Source organism: Electrophorus electricus, chromosome 19, assembly GCF_013358815.1.
Source record: "Electrophorus electricus isolate fEleEle1 chromosome 19, fEleEle1.pri, whole genome shotgun sequence".
Classification (NCBI taxonomy): Eukaryota; Metazoa; Chordata; class Actinopteri; order Gymnotiformes; family Gymnotidae; genus Electrophorus; species Electrophorus electricus.
The window spans coordinates 13592341-13604699 of record NC_049553.1 but is presented as its reverse complement, the minus strand read 5'-3'; the positions used below and the strand labels follow the sequence as shown (position 1 = coordinate 13604699).

The 12359-nt window shown below is 43.1% G+C and overlaps 1 protein-coding gene across 11 annotated transcripts in view; it reads right to left on the bottom strand.

The window, feature by feature from the left end:
• The window catches only part of LOC113589092 (adhesion G protein-coupled receptor L2-like), a 94070-nt gene extending 86399 nt beyond the window's left edge, over positions 1 to 7671 (bottom strand). For all 11 annotated transcript variants that reach the window (XM_035536570.1, XM_035536574.1, XM_035536572.1 and 8 more), the window contains exon 1: positions 7105 to 7671. The gene's annotated coding sequence lies outside the window, so the exon portion shown is untranslated. The remainder of the gene's footprint in view (positions 1 to 7104) is intronic.
• Positions 7672 to 12359: the final 4688 nt, after the last annotated feature.

The following is a 12359-nucleotide window of genomic DNA, read 5'->3' as shown; positions in this document are numbered from 1 at the left end:
AGGAAGAAGCCATTATTTGGCCGTAATGCTGTATTCAGCATCCTCCTGACTTGCTTTTATAAGAAGCTGATGAAAGAGGTACAGGAGAACTCCCACATGAAAGCGTCAACGTACCTGACACCCACGTGTAAAACAGTGGCACAGAGACGCAATGTAATAGGCGCTGGAGTCAGACGTCCATGGCTGTTTGTGCCCCCCTCCACATGCAGCGTCACCACGACTGCACACTGCACTCAAGGACACATGCTGTGTTTCTGAAGTAAGCTGACGGCTTCGGGGCCCAAGGACCGCTGAAGGACCTTCCCCACCTCTCTCTCGCCACAGAGATGGAGCCAAGCACATGCATCGCGGTGAGCTTGAGTTATGGAGGCGATCAATGCTCCTTGGGGAGTCTGCACGCATCCCTTAATCACCTGATATCTATCACAGCTCCATCCCGACTGACACATTATCCACCGGGCCGGGGCGCGAGGCTCGTCTGAAACCGCCAGCCGGCCAGCTCCGGCAAGGAGCACGCCCGCCACCGTGCTCGTTAAAAGGGCAAGCTGTTCACTGCTAACAGCTCTATCGCCGTGGCGAGGAGCGCGGGCGACGGGTGAGGAGAAGGGGGGGCACGCCCCCGGCGGGGCTGATCCAGCGTCAAGCGCCGCGACCCTGTCCGACGGCGGGAGCAGGTGAACGGCGTGGCGATCCGCACCGGATTATCCACGCCAGCCCCCGCGCCCCTGCGTGACGGGAGTAGGACCGCGGTGGACAGGCACGGGTCACCCTGGCTATCACATCTCCTGCGTTGGAGCACTGGTGCAGGGTCATATGATCGTCTGAGCAGCAGCCTGAGAGGGATTAGCGTGACTGCCCGCCGCACAATGCCACAATCAGAGCGCTACCCTGTTCCACTGCTCCACTATAGTGGTGTTTTGCAGTCTGCTGACATTGCTGGGAGAGCTTACGTAGTAAAAAGTTTACATGCATTGATCTGACTACAAAAGTCTAATTATTGTTTAAATCATTGTGCTGATTGGTGTTCTCATGCATTTACACAGAAAATATACACTTCGTTACTGGCGGCAATTGGAGAAGGAGGTCAACAAGACGATTTTGTTTTACAAAAAGAAAAGATTTAATTATTTTATTACTATTTTTAATTCTACTGACTTTTGCAAATTTATCTCTCTCTAAGTGGCAATGTAATAATGGGTATTTAACCACCAGGTCAATTCTCAGTTATGCAATATGTTTTTTCCTTATGGGAAATTAACATCGGCAGCCTATGAGTGACCCGGCTACCTGTGCCTTTTACCATATAGGGTATATATACTACAGATATGAGCTCAGATCTACAGATATCAATTACATGTAAGAGTTTCCTTTCTATGTGTGTTACTGCTGACAGACACCTGAAGTCTGACATTTCCTACCAGTGGTGAGTGAGTGTTTATATGTGAGCATATATGTGTTTTGTTTTGTGTGTGTGCATGCGTGCGTGCGTGCGTGCGTGTGTGTGTGCGCGCACTGCTAGCTGAAAGTGGTGTGAAAACAAAAGCCGCCACAGAGGATAGAGTGTATTATCACCCCATCCTCTGAAGACCCTGCACTCTCTCTCGCTCTTCCTCTCTCTCTATGCTAATAGTGGCCATTTGTCGTGGTGGAGGAGCCTGGAGCCCAGTGGAGACGTCGCGCACTAATCCCCTGATATATGGAGCTCCGAGACCTCTGGCTATCCATCAAGGCCCAATTCGGCAGCTCCAGCCGAGACTGCTGTGTGGACACGCGGGGGTTAATAAGGAAGCTAAAAGACACCCAGCGATCCATCAATCAACAGTGACAGCTCCACAAGTCTGTGTTTTGGGCCCTTCTCGTCTCTAACAAACAGGGCAGGATTGATCAGGCAGGATTGATCACGCAACCAAACCGCATTCACAGCTGTCAGTGTGTGTGCATATTCCTGGTGTTTAAAACCACACACACACACACATTCAAACACACACACACACTAGGGATAGGGATAGGGATAGCTACACACACGTGCTTCATACAAGCATTCCTTGCTACACACACGCACTTCATACGAGGAATACTTTTAGTTTAGATTCCAAATGAGTACTTTTTTGTCAGATATACCTAACTTTATATAACAGCACTCTATTATTTATTCTACATTCTATTCTACAAATTTTACCTTGTTTTTAGTGAATGAGTCTTGCAGATTTCAAGTAAAATTCATATGCATATTTAAAAAAATACACACTAAAGAATTCGTCTATGCACCTGAGGTCACAGGAGAAAACTGACAAACAAAAACGCAGCCAACCATAAGTGTCTATGTGCACAGATGAAGAGCTTTTGACTAAATGAGTTCATATATTTTCAACTGTTTCTCATTTTCACATTTTCAGTTAGCATTTCTCTGCTTGAGGTCTCTGTTTACCTGTTTTTTGCCATTGGATTTGTCACTATGGCATCACAAGCAGAAACTGCAGTAGCTAGATATGCCAAAAGTCAAATGTCAAATTCCCTGACTTTTCCCTGAGTTTCACTGCCTAAAAAGGTACATTTCCATGACTGCCTTTAATAAATAGGCACAGACAAATCAAGTAACCATAACAACTGCTCAGACAATATGGGAACCATGTCAAAAATATAACATTTTTATAACTGGCAGCAAATGCTATAAACAAAGGTCCCTGATATACCATGACCAACCAAAGAAACTATCAAACCCACTGACTTTCCATGTCTGGAATAGCCTTTTTAAAATTCCTTGATATTCCAGAAATTCCATGACCAGTAGGAACCAAAGACCAAGAAAAAGTTGCCAAATAAACAGATATGAATTATTCAATATGTACATCATGATTTGCCCTGAGTAAAAAATCAAACATAAAGAACAATTCTGTAAAGAGTTTATATAGTACTGGATACCAGGAATGTTCTATCATGCTGTTCTCCAACACCCTCTCATGCACGCACGCAGACACACACACACACACACACACACACACACACACACTCAACCATTTCACTGCGAGTTATACTGTGTATGACTATGTATGTGACGAATAAACCAAACTTGAAACTTGAAATTTGAAACACTCACACACGCTGTCCTTAACTGTGTTTGTCGAGTCACACTGGCTGCAGCAGGACAGAAGAGCAGCCCACAACGCCGCACTATGGCACGGAGAATTCCCTTCTGAAATCTACCGCTCTGCATCCATGTGAAATTTTCTATCTTCTTCCAAACTGTCAGCTGCGGTTCCATTTGCTAGGGCCCTTTTTCACAGTTCTGTTGGGTGGCTTTAATGGCAGTAGTTATGCACCCAGCATGAGCCTACTGAGAAGCTAAAAAACGTGTGAAAAACTGCTGACTACAGCGCAAGGCGGCCGCCCACACGCACTCTTTGTTTCGTAAGGAAAACGCTCATGTTTTCTGCCCAGTTGCGAACTATGATGCAACACCAGCCATCTAGTTCTTGACACAACTGTTTTTTCCCGTTGTTTATCCATCATTTCTAAATTGGTCAAAAATATCAACACACGCTGCAAAGGTATTCCAGACAAACTACAGATAAATCTAGAAAAAGCACCATCACTCTATCGTCCTAATTATTACCCATAAAATATTACAGCACCGTAAAACAAGCACTGGCAGGTGAGTCATAAAGAGACAAATGAAATAAGGCGACCACTTTAAAAAACAATGCCAAAAGAATCGGATTAATAATGGCAAATATAAATATTAAATCCGCTGAGTTAGAGCAGCCTCTATTTTCTGACTTTCAGAGTGCTTGCATTATATGTTGTGCCTTCTATATCCAGAATCAATACCTTTTCAGCTCAGTCTTAACCTTATTTGCTCCTGTTAGGCTTTGGAAGATAAGACGCTCGGTCCCTGGGAATGCTTTCCACTGAAGAGGCACTGAGCAGGTAAGTCAACATTTGCAGTCACGAATAGCTGGTTTGCCCCTACACTAAGTGTAAGTGGTTAGGAGAGGGTGAGGTCCAGACACGAATAGCTGGTTTGGCCCTACACTGAGAGTAAGTGGGTAGGAGAGGGTGAGTATCCTTACAGGGGATTGCCTGATCTGACACTACTGACACGACAGAGACACCCATAGCTGCCAGAAGGCTGGCTCATCCACGCAACATGGTACCCACTCGTTTTCCATGTGCCTTGTTTTTTGCGTATGTGTGTCTGTGTTTATGTTTGTGTGTGTCGGGGTCCATGAAACAGAGAGCGACAGCTGTCAAAGTGCCATGCAGTGAGTGAAGCAGGCAGGTGTGGCATGTACCACACTCTCCCTCACACTTCAGATTGAACTGGTTCTCAATGTAGGAAATTGAGCTCTCACGCTTTCTCTCATTCTGCCTCTCTCTCTCTCTCTGTCTCTTGTTCACTCTTTCGTGCTCTCCCTGTGTGCTTTCAGACTCTCTCTGCAAACCCAACGGTGTCCAAGTAGCTCCAACGACTCACCTAATCACCTCTTGAGCTTCTAGCAAAATTTGGCGCACTGAGTAGGACATTAGAGAAGCTCTTTCTCATGCCATCCAGGGCTTATAGAGACAAAGCAGCCCAATCATCAGTATCAAATACATTATAGTACCACTGGAGGAACTCTCCACTGTTCAAATGGTTACACAGCAGTACCCATGTTAAGAGTCAGACATTTGGTGATAATACATTAATTGCTAATAGGAATATGCTGGAGAATTTTTTAAAATAAAGGGAAACATTACTAATGGAGGTAATGTTGGAACAATTCTGTCACACTATTTGCTGTGTGTGTGTGTGTGTGTGTGTGTGTGTGTGTGTGTGTGTGTGTGTGTGTGTGTGTGTGTGTGTGTATCCATGCACATGTGCATGTGAATGTGTGTGTTAGGACTTGAATATCTACAAGAATAATTTAAAGAGTAATACTGTTTGCCGTTTGTGTGTGTGGGTGTGTTTGTGTGTGTGTGTGTGTGTGTGCGTGCATTGCATGAGTGTGAATGTGTGCATTAGGACTCGAACAACCACTAGAATAATTTAACGAACACACCCATAAATTACAAATATGTTTAAACAATTATAACTAATTGTATTTATATTATAGAAATGTCTTATTAAATATATATGCTTAAAGCTTAAATCTGTGGTTGCTGTATACACGATGTCCATAGTGCTCAGGTAATATCTAGATTGTGATCTGTCTAAGCTGTCTAAGAAACAGTACTATACAGACTACAGTATTAAAATGTATTAATAAAATATGTTAAGGGTGCTAAAGATTTCTCAGCGAAGGAATAGTTCACCTGTCAGCCCCTTTCTGAAGCCTGAATTCGTGCCTTTAAATATAATTCCTATTGTTCATCTGACTCTGGGCGCAAACCCCCAAATTTTCACCATTCGTCTTATCACAAGTTTCAGCAGCATTGTCGTGTCGTTAAGTGCAGTTAAAGATGAACGGTGCTGTAAGTGCTCTGTGGTGTCGGGCCACGCTCCGCGCTCCCGACTGACCTTCCTTGGCGAAACTGGGGGATGCTAATCTAAGTTTCGCCATTGAAATGCAGCCACTTTGATATGTAAATAGGAGCTGGGAAAATAAACCGCTAGAAATCACACTCGCATAAATTCGAACCATTTGCGGGGAGTTGATGTGAGATGAGATGGCACTTCCTCTAAAGACGAGCAGAACAAATGGAGCAAATCAGAGCGCGCTGAGGAAGGCGAGAGGCGTCCGGGGTGCAGGACAACGGTACCAACAACGGCGCATTTGTTCCGAAGAATTCCTCTCCAGCTTGCCTGTCAGTTCAAACGGTAAAAATGAATGACTGAATGCAAGACTGAGTGAGTACTAGGCTGGCTCTGCTACATTCGGCCCAATTAATGTCCAATCCCGGAAAAGAAAAAAAAGAAAAAAAAACAGGCTGTGTTCGGGCCTAGAGAAAAATAAACGACCCAAGTTCATTCAAAACAAACGAACGCAAGAACAGTCGAAGCAGGTTTTTGGACATGGTTTAATTGTCACAAAAAAAGGTGGAGTAGAAAGCCACACCAGAGCTCCGTTTAGATGTGTTGATCGCGAAGGCGCAGCCCCTGACACTTGTAGGCCTATACGACTCACGTGTCTTGATCGTTAAAACAGGTCGTTCTCTCGTCGGTGGCACTTAAACGTTAAGCATTTCCTCGCTTGTTTTCTGTTGCACATTAGGCTGCATTGTGGCCATTCGTGTGCCTATCACAATACACACGTCTGCCGTGGGTACCTCAGAGCTGGCTGAATTATGCATGTATAGTAAAATGATCTAATTTCTGCCTACGCACTAGTGCGCAGTCTACTGTGAATAATTATATATGATCGCATTAAATTAACATACTCTTAGCGGGCTATATGACAAGTTTCAAAACCGATAAAACGCAAAATATTTGTAAAGATCACAACGGCACTGATGTCCTAGAAAAATGGTAGTTGATGTGTGTGGAATTGTCAGAAGAGGTAGTGCAAACTAGTTTGGGTTAGTTTCAGATAACACAGCCTTCTTCCCCCGGTGTTTGTTTGTTTGTCTCCGAAATCCTTCTTTTATTTAATATATTGGCTACCAGAATGTATAATTCCACCACCCTAATCAACACGAGATTAAGGATATGATAACCCTCAGCGAAGCCACATCTGGTATTCTGTTCATGTTTTCATAATAAAAGAAATCAAGGCCGCTGGTCAAACTTGCATTGTTATAAAATGTTACTTCTTGCCGAACCGGATAATAAATATTCGCCCGTATAGCCTACTGGAGACTCCATCGTAGCCCAGGCTATATGGCCATGCTTCATATCAATGGGACCGCAGCCCACAGATATTCAAATCTAACTACTGGATGACAATAGTCGAACTCTACAAATGAAACTTCAGTCTGACCATTGATTCGTTTGTTTTGTGCCAACACCGTAGGTTAACTTATGCCCTGTTGCACAGATGTTATGGAGTCGGTGGAGAATTGCGAACTGGAAACGAGGAAACACAATACTGCAACCGTATACAGACGGGAACTTGGTCTACATGAATCGTGGCCAAGTATACGTTGAAAATAAAGAGAAACTGTTGAGAGTATAGTGGGCCTACTTACAAACAGAGATACTGTCCCAGCAGAGCAGTCAGCTTTGACGCAGTTCAGTGTCCGACCGACAGCCCTTGACGAGCGGACCGTTGGGAGACTGGATCAGGGGGCAGCACAAAGACTTCTGTGGTTCCGATGCATACTCTGCTCAAGCGGGCAACTCGGGCTTTCTCACCTAGCAGGTCTTCCAGTAGGTCTACGCATTCCCGACAATCGGATAAACTCCATCACCAAGATACGTGGCGAAATTAATCGGTAGTTCTTTTCATACAACAATTCGACATACCAAGAGCAAAAAAAATGTCCCGGTGTCGGAACCAGAGAAATCAGCGCACGGGACAAATACGGCTTAGACACGATACAAAATACAGCCGAAACGTCGTCTCGCCATCGTTGCAAAATCAGTAGATGAAGTCAGTGTAGAGTGGAGATGTCGAGCTATACCGGCGGGACGTGGCTTGCTATAGACTCTGTCTGAAGTATGTTTTTAACTTAAGGAAATCCCAGTTGCATCCAGTGCGCAGACAGAATGATTCAAGCTCCAGAAGCAGCCTGGGCAGATTCAGAAAGGCATGGTGCCGGGTAAATTCTCTCTGCAGCAGCTGTGTTAGAGACGACCTGCCGCAAAACCTGGCAAGGAGTAGACACGATCCAGGAGCTGGAACAGACTCGCCACTCCGTCTCCGAAAAACAATTCTCCCAACGCGTGGTCCAATTACGCGCAGTGCGTCGTAGATCTAGAAAATCCATAACGCTTTTTCGCAATAATTGAGATTTTCTTATGAAAAAAAAAATTCCAGTGGGTGATTATTTAAAATTATTCTGCGCCTCTGTCCACACTGAGTCCAATTTCAATTACATTGTACACATTGTTGAACATTCGGGACGTTCGTTGGGAACCCGGGCCTGATAAGACTTGAGATGCGTTGATGAGACAGGTTTAATTTCGAACTAAGAGTGGTTGTGGAGAGAATGCATTTAGCATTTACGAATCGGCATACGAGCGGAGAAATCGCCGAGAATGAAGCGCAAATATAACAGTACCCAGCTGGGGAACTGGAAAAGGACAGAGCTGTATAGAGGAATTAAGTCACAGCTTCTCCGGTAACCTGAGCCCCAAGATGACATTTCAACACTTCTGCCAACAAGAAATTACACAAACCTACTAATTATTCCGGGAAGCACCGGGATTACGCTAGGTAATCAGAGGTAGACAACTCATATTGTGGTTTGACACTAGTCAGTACTAAGCACTGTGAATCTGACGGAAAAGAAAGACAGTGCTAGATTTGTTTGAAAATTCTGACGTGGAAAAGGTTGAAATTCAAGTGCCCAGAGTGTAAAATATCGTTTGAGTTGAATATGAATAAGAGACGTTGGGGAGGTTGTGTGTGTGTGTGGGGGGGGGGGGGGGGGGGGGTCTTACAGTGTAGGCCTATGGGGAGGGGTTCAAGCCCACATCTCGGGCGGTGGGGGTGGGACAGTGTTATACTCCAGGCCTGTCCCATTCATAATACTCCTTTTTTGTTTCAAGCAACTTCAAAGACGCAGTCTTGATCGCCTCACTGGATTAAGCACACACGGAGCAGACACGCCATATTTCTCCATTCGAGCTGCGTTCACCGCTCCACTACGCTTACACAAATACAAAAACAAGAGCATTTCAAACTGTTATAGTCAGAAGATTAATTTCCACCCATTTCTTCTTCTCGCTCGCCCAGCACACTGCCAGGTCAGTGGGCTCCATTACATGTGGCTTCAATAATGAAAAAGAAAGTAGGAGAGAGGAAAGGTAAAAAAAAAAAGTATTAAAAAAAAAAAGGATCCGTTTCTAAGCAGCACAGAGGAAACACCAATTCACCAGGTGGAAAGAAGGGAGGATTAGTAAAGACCTCTCGTATTCAGAGGCATAACTTTACATAATAAAGAATAGCGCAGTAAGTGAAAACAGGTGTAACACAGGTCATCTGCTGCTGCATTCTTACATTTGGGGGAAATATGTTTATGCATCAAGCAACACTAACGTGGAGAGGTGTGAAGACGTTATTCAAGCTGACTGGCGAGAGCCTGGGACAGTTTTCGTTCACTCAAGGGTACGTTCCCTCTCCCCACACAATGTCACAATACCAGTTCACCCATTTTAGGTGCGTGTGAACTCTTAACATCAGGCTGGAAAAAGTCCAACTCCACCAGTTTCAGGCCTGCATTTTGTTCAGGTTCATTTGGTCATTTACTAGGTTTTCAGTTATCAGAGTTGACATCATATTTAGTGCTATTGCAAATGCGCTCATTTACAAAGGAACTTGACATTTTTACATTTTTAAATATTATATATATATATATATATATATATATATATATATATATATATATATATATATATATATATATATAAATGAAGGTATATTCATGTATGTGTTTATTGTAATTTATATGTTCCCTATTCTAAAAACCACAATTAAAATATTACATGCAGCTTTCCATTGTGTGTTTTTATTTAGGATTTTAGTACATTTGTTATATGTTGACGTATTTATTTGATGTGCGCAGGGAAAAGCACAAATTCTATTTTGGAAATTATGCACTTTGTACATGTTGTATCTCAAATTAATTACAATTCTGTATACTATTTTATACTCTAATGTGCAAACTAGAAAATCTGAAGAAATAAAATTAACTGTAAAATTCAAAAGGACATTTTATATTTTTAGCACCTGGCATTTTAAATGTATCTTTAACATACAGATTTATATTTCAGGGAAGTAAAGTAAGTTTGGTAGAGTCAGTTACTTTCCAGTTATGTATAGAGTGATGTGTGGTGAATAGAAAAGTGTGTTTGTTTCAATAAATATTTAATAGCTACATTTAATGGATATCTATCTATCTATCTATCTATCTATCTATCTATCTATCTATCTATCTATCTATCTATCTATCTATCTATCTATCTATCAAGTTTATTTCTCTAAAAGAGCTTGTGAACACAATGACATTACATCTTTCTTTGTTTCTTTCCTTCTTTGTAGAATAAAACAATTCTCCTTACATACATACCTTTCTGCAGATCAGTTTAACTTTTAGACTTCAACATGAAAAACCTGGGCCACAGATTTCAGAAGTGGCTGTTGTATTTCTAGAACTGTGCACTTCAAATTCATCTTTGAAATATAGATTCGCATCTCAGAGCAGGTTGAGGAAGGTCGGATGGTGTGCAGATTTGTGCCTGAGTGAGGGAGTGTTTTCTTGGCCCAGTCTGGAGGTACAGCTGTAGGCGATCTCGCTCTGCTTGATAACACTCATATCTGCTTCAGCAGCAACCAGGCTAAATGTCAAGCTGTAAAACAGCGAAGCAAACCTCCCAGTATCAGATAGCACAAGAACAAGAAGGGAAGCATGCCCTGATTCCCATACAAACATATTTGTGTGTCAAAAGCTTAATTAAAGACATGCCTAAACTGACAAAAGTGTGGCTATTTCTAAAGATGAACCCCAACATAGATGCTTTTAAGGAATTTTCCTCAGAAAAAAGAACAAAACACAATATGAGCTCCCTTACCTAGTTCTTACCAACCATAGCTTTGTTCTTGCTATTCCCATACATGTGTTTTTGTCTCAAATATGTTGTTCTCTGCATGGGCAAAACCTCACAGAGAAGTTCAGAAAAGCCTCACTCAACTAATAAGAGGGTTTCTCGAGAGGGTTGTGGTAATATATATCTTCAGTCTTTATTTGGTGGTTGTGCTTATTAAATTCAAGAGACACATATTCAAAGGCAATCCTTAGTGAGAGAACAAGGAATAAGACATTTTGCTGGGAATTCAAAGAAAAAGAAAAAGAAAACTAATGGGATCTGGCTGTCTTGGCAATGACGTCCTGTCAAAAGTTCGTAATGAAACACATTTCCTTTCCATGAGAAACGACGCTCTCACTGTGTGATCGTCATCCCACAAAGTATCTCCCAAAATTCCCACTGGTAAAGGCTCTGTGGCTGGACCCAATTGTCTCCTCATCGAGACCGGCTCCTGGAGGGTGTGAGAGCCTGGAAACTGTGAGAAAGCTGGAACGAAGTTAGTATCAACGTATGCAGTGTCACCACGATTGAGTCCATAAAGCCCTTAATCTTAAGGGGCAAAATTGAAATGAAAACACATCTCAGCACTTAAATGAGTTTTAAAAAAAGGAAATTGCAGCAAATTCAGGATGAAACAATTTGGATAGCTCCACAGCACATTCTAGGGCTGGGGGGTCTAAGTCACTGGTATGGTTTCGGAACATCAAGGAATTAGAGTCCAGTCAGGGTCAGCATTTGGCATACAGGCTTGTGATGGTTAATTTGTGTTTTTTTTTCTCCCAAAGCAACTTAAATTAAAGAACTACAGGAACAGTAGCTTCAGAGTAAGTTGGTGTTAAAGGTATAACAGGCCAACTGCTGAAACCTCTGACCTCTTCTGTCAGAGTTTTCTGACCTCTGTGCTACTGCTTGAGAGATCCAATGTACTGCAAAGGCAGCTGCATATTCTAGCCAACAGTTAAGCCACATTAATGCATCAATGGAGCCTACAGCTTCTGGGCTATCTTGGCATGTCAGTACGAATGCAACATTTCAAATGCCTTATCACTGCATTTGAAGAACAGGCAGAGAGCTATGTCAGGCTGAGATCACACGTCTGAATCCTTCCCTTTCACGAACCTTGACAAAAGGACAACCTGAAACGAACCCCCCCAGCGCAGTTCCTCCCATTCAACCACAGTCCTGCCGCAGAAGCCGTAGTGCCGAATGACTGGTTGCTTTAAAAGCAGCACAACGAAAGGAATCAAGAGACTGATCAATAATGTTTGTAACTTGATTGTACATCAAAGAATCACCATAGTGTTAATGATTCAGAGGCAGTTTGATGGAGAAGAGCTCAGAAAAGGTTGTGTGTGTGTGTGTGTTATTGCACACTTTGTACACCACGCCTGGTATGGAGAGAAAGGGGCTGTGCTGCACCGTGGAGAGTGTGTGGCAGCCTCGCCTGCGTAGGAGGGTATAGGGAGTGAAAAGGGGTCTGTTGTGCGTCTGGCCATCTCACTTTTTTCTCTATTTGTGCAGAAACGTGGCCAAATGGAAACAGATGCTATCCGTTGCCATTCCCAGCGGAGCGAAGGCGAAAGAAAGCGAGAGGAGGAAGAAAAAGAGAGAGAGAAAGAGAGAGGGGAAGAGAGAGAGAGAGAGAGAGAGAGAGAAGGGGAGATGCAGGAAACAGATTTACAGTGTCCGATGA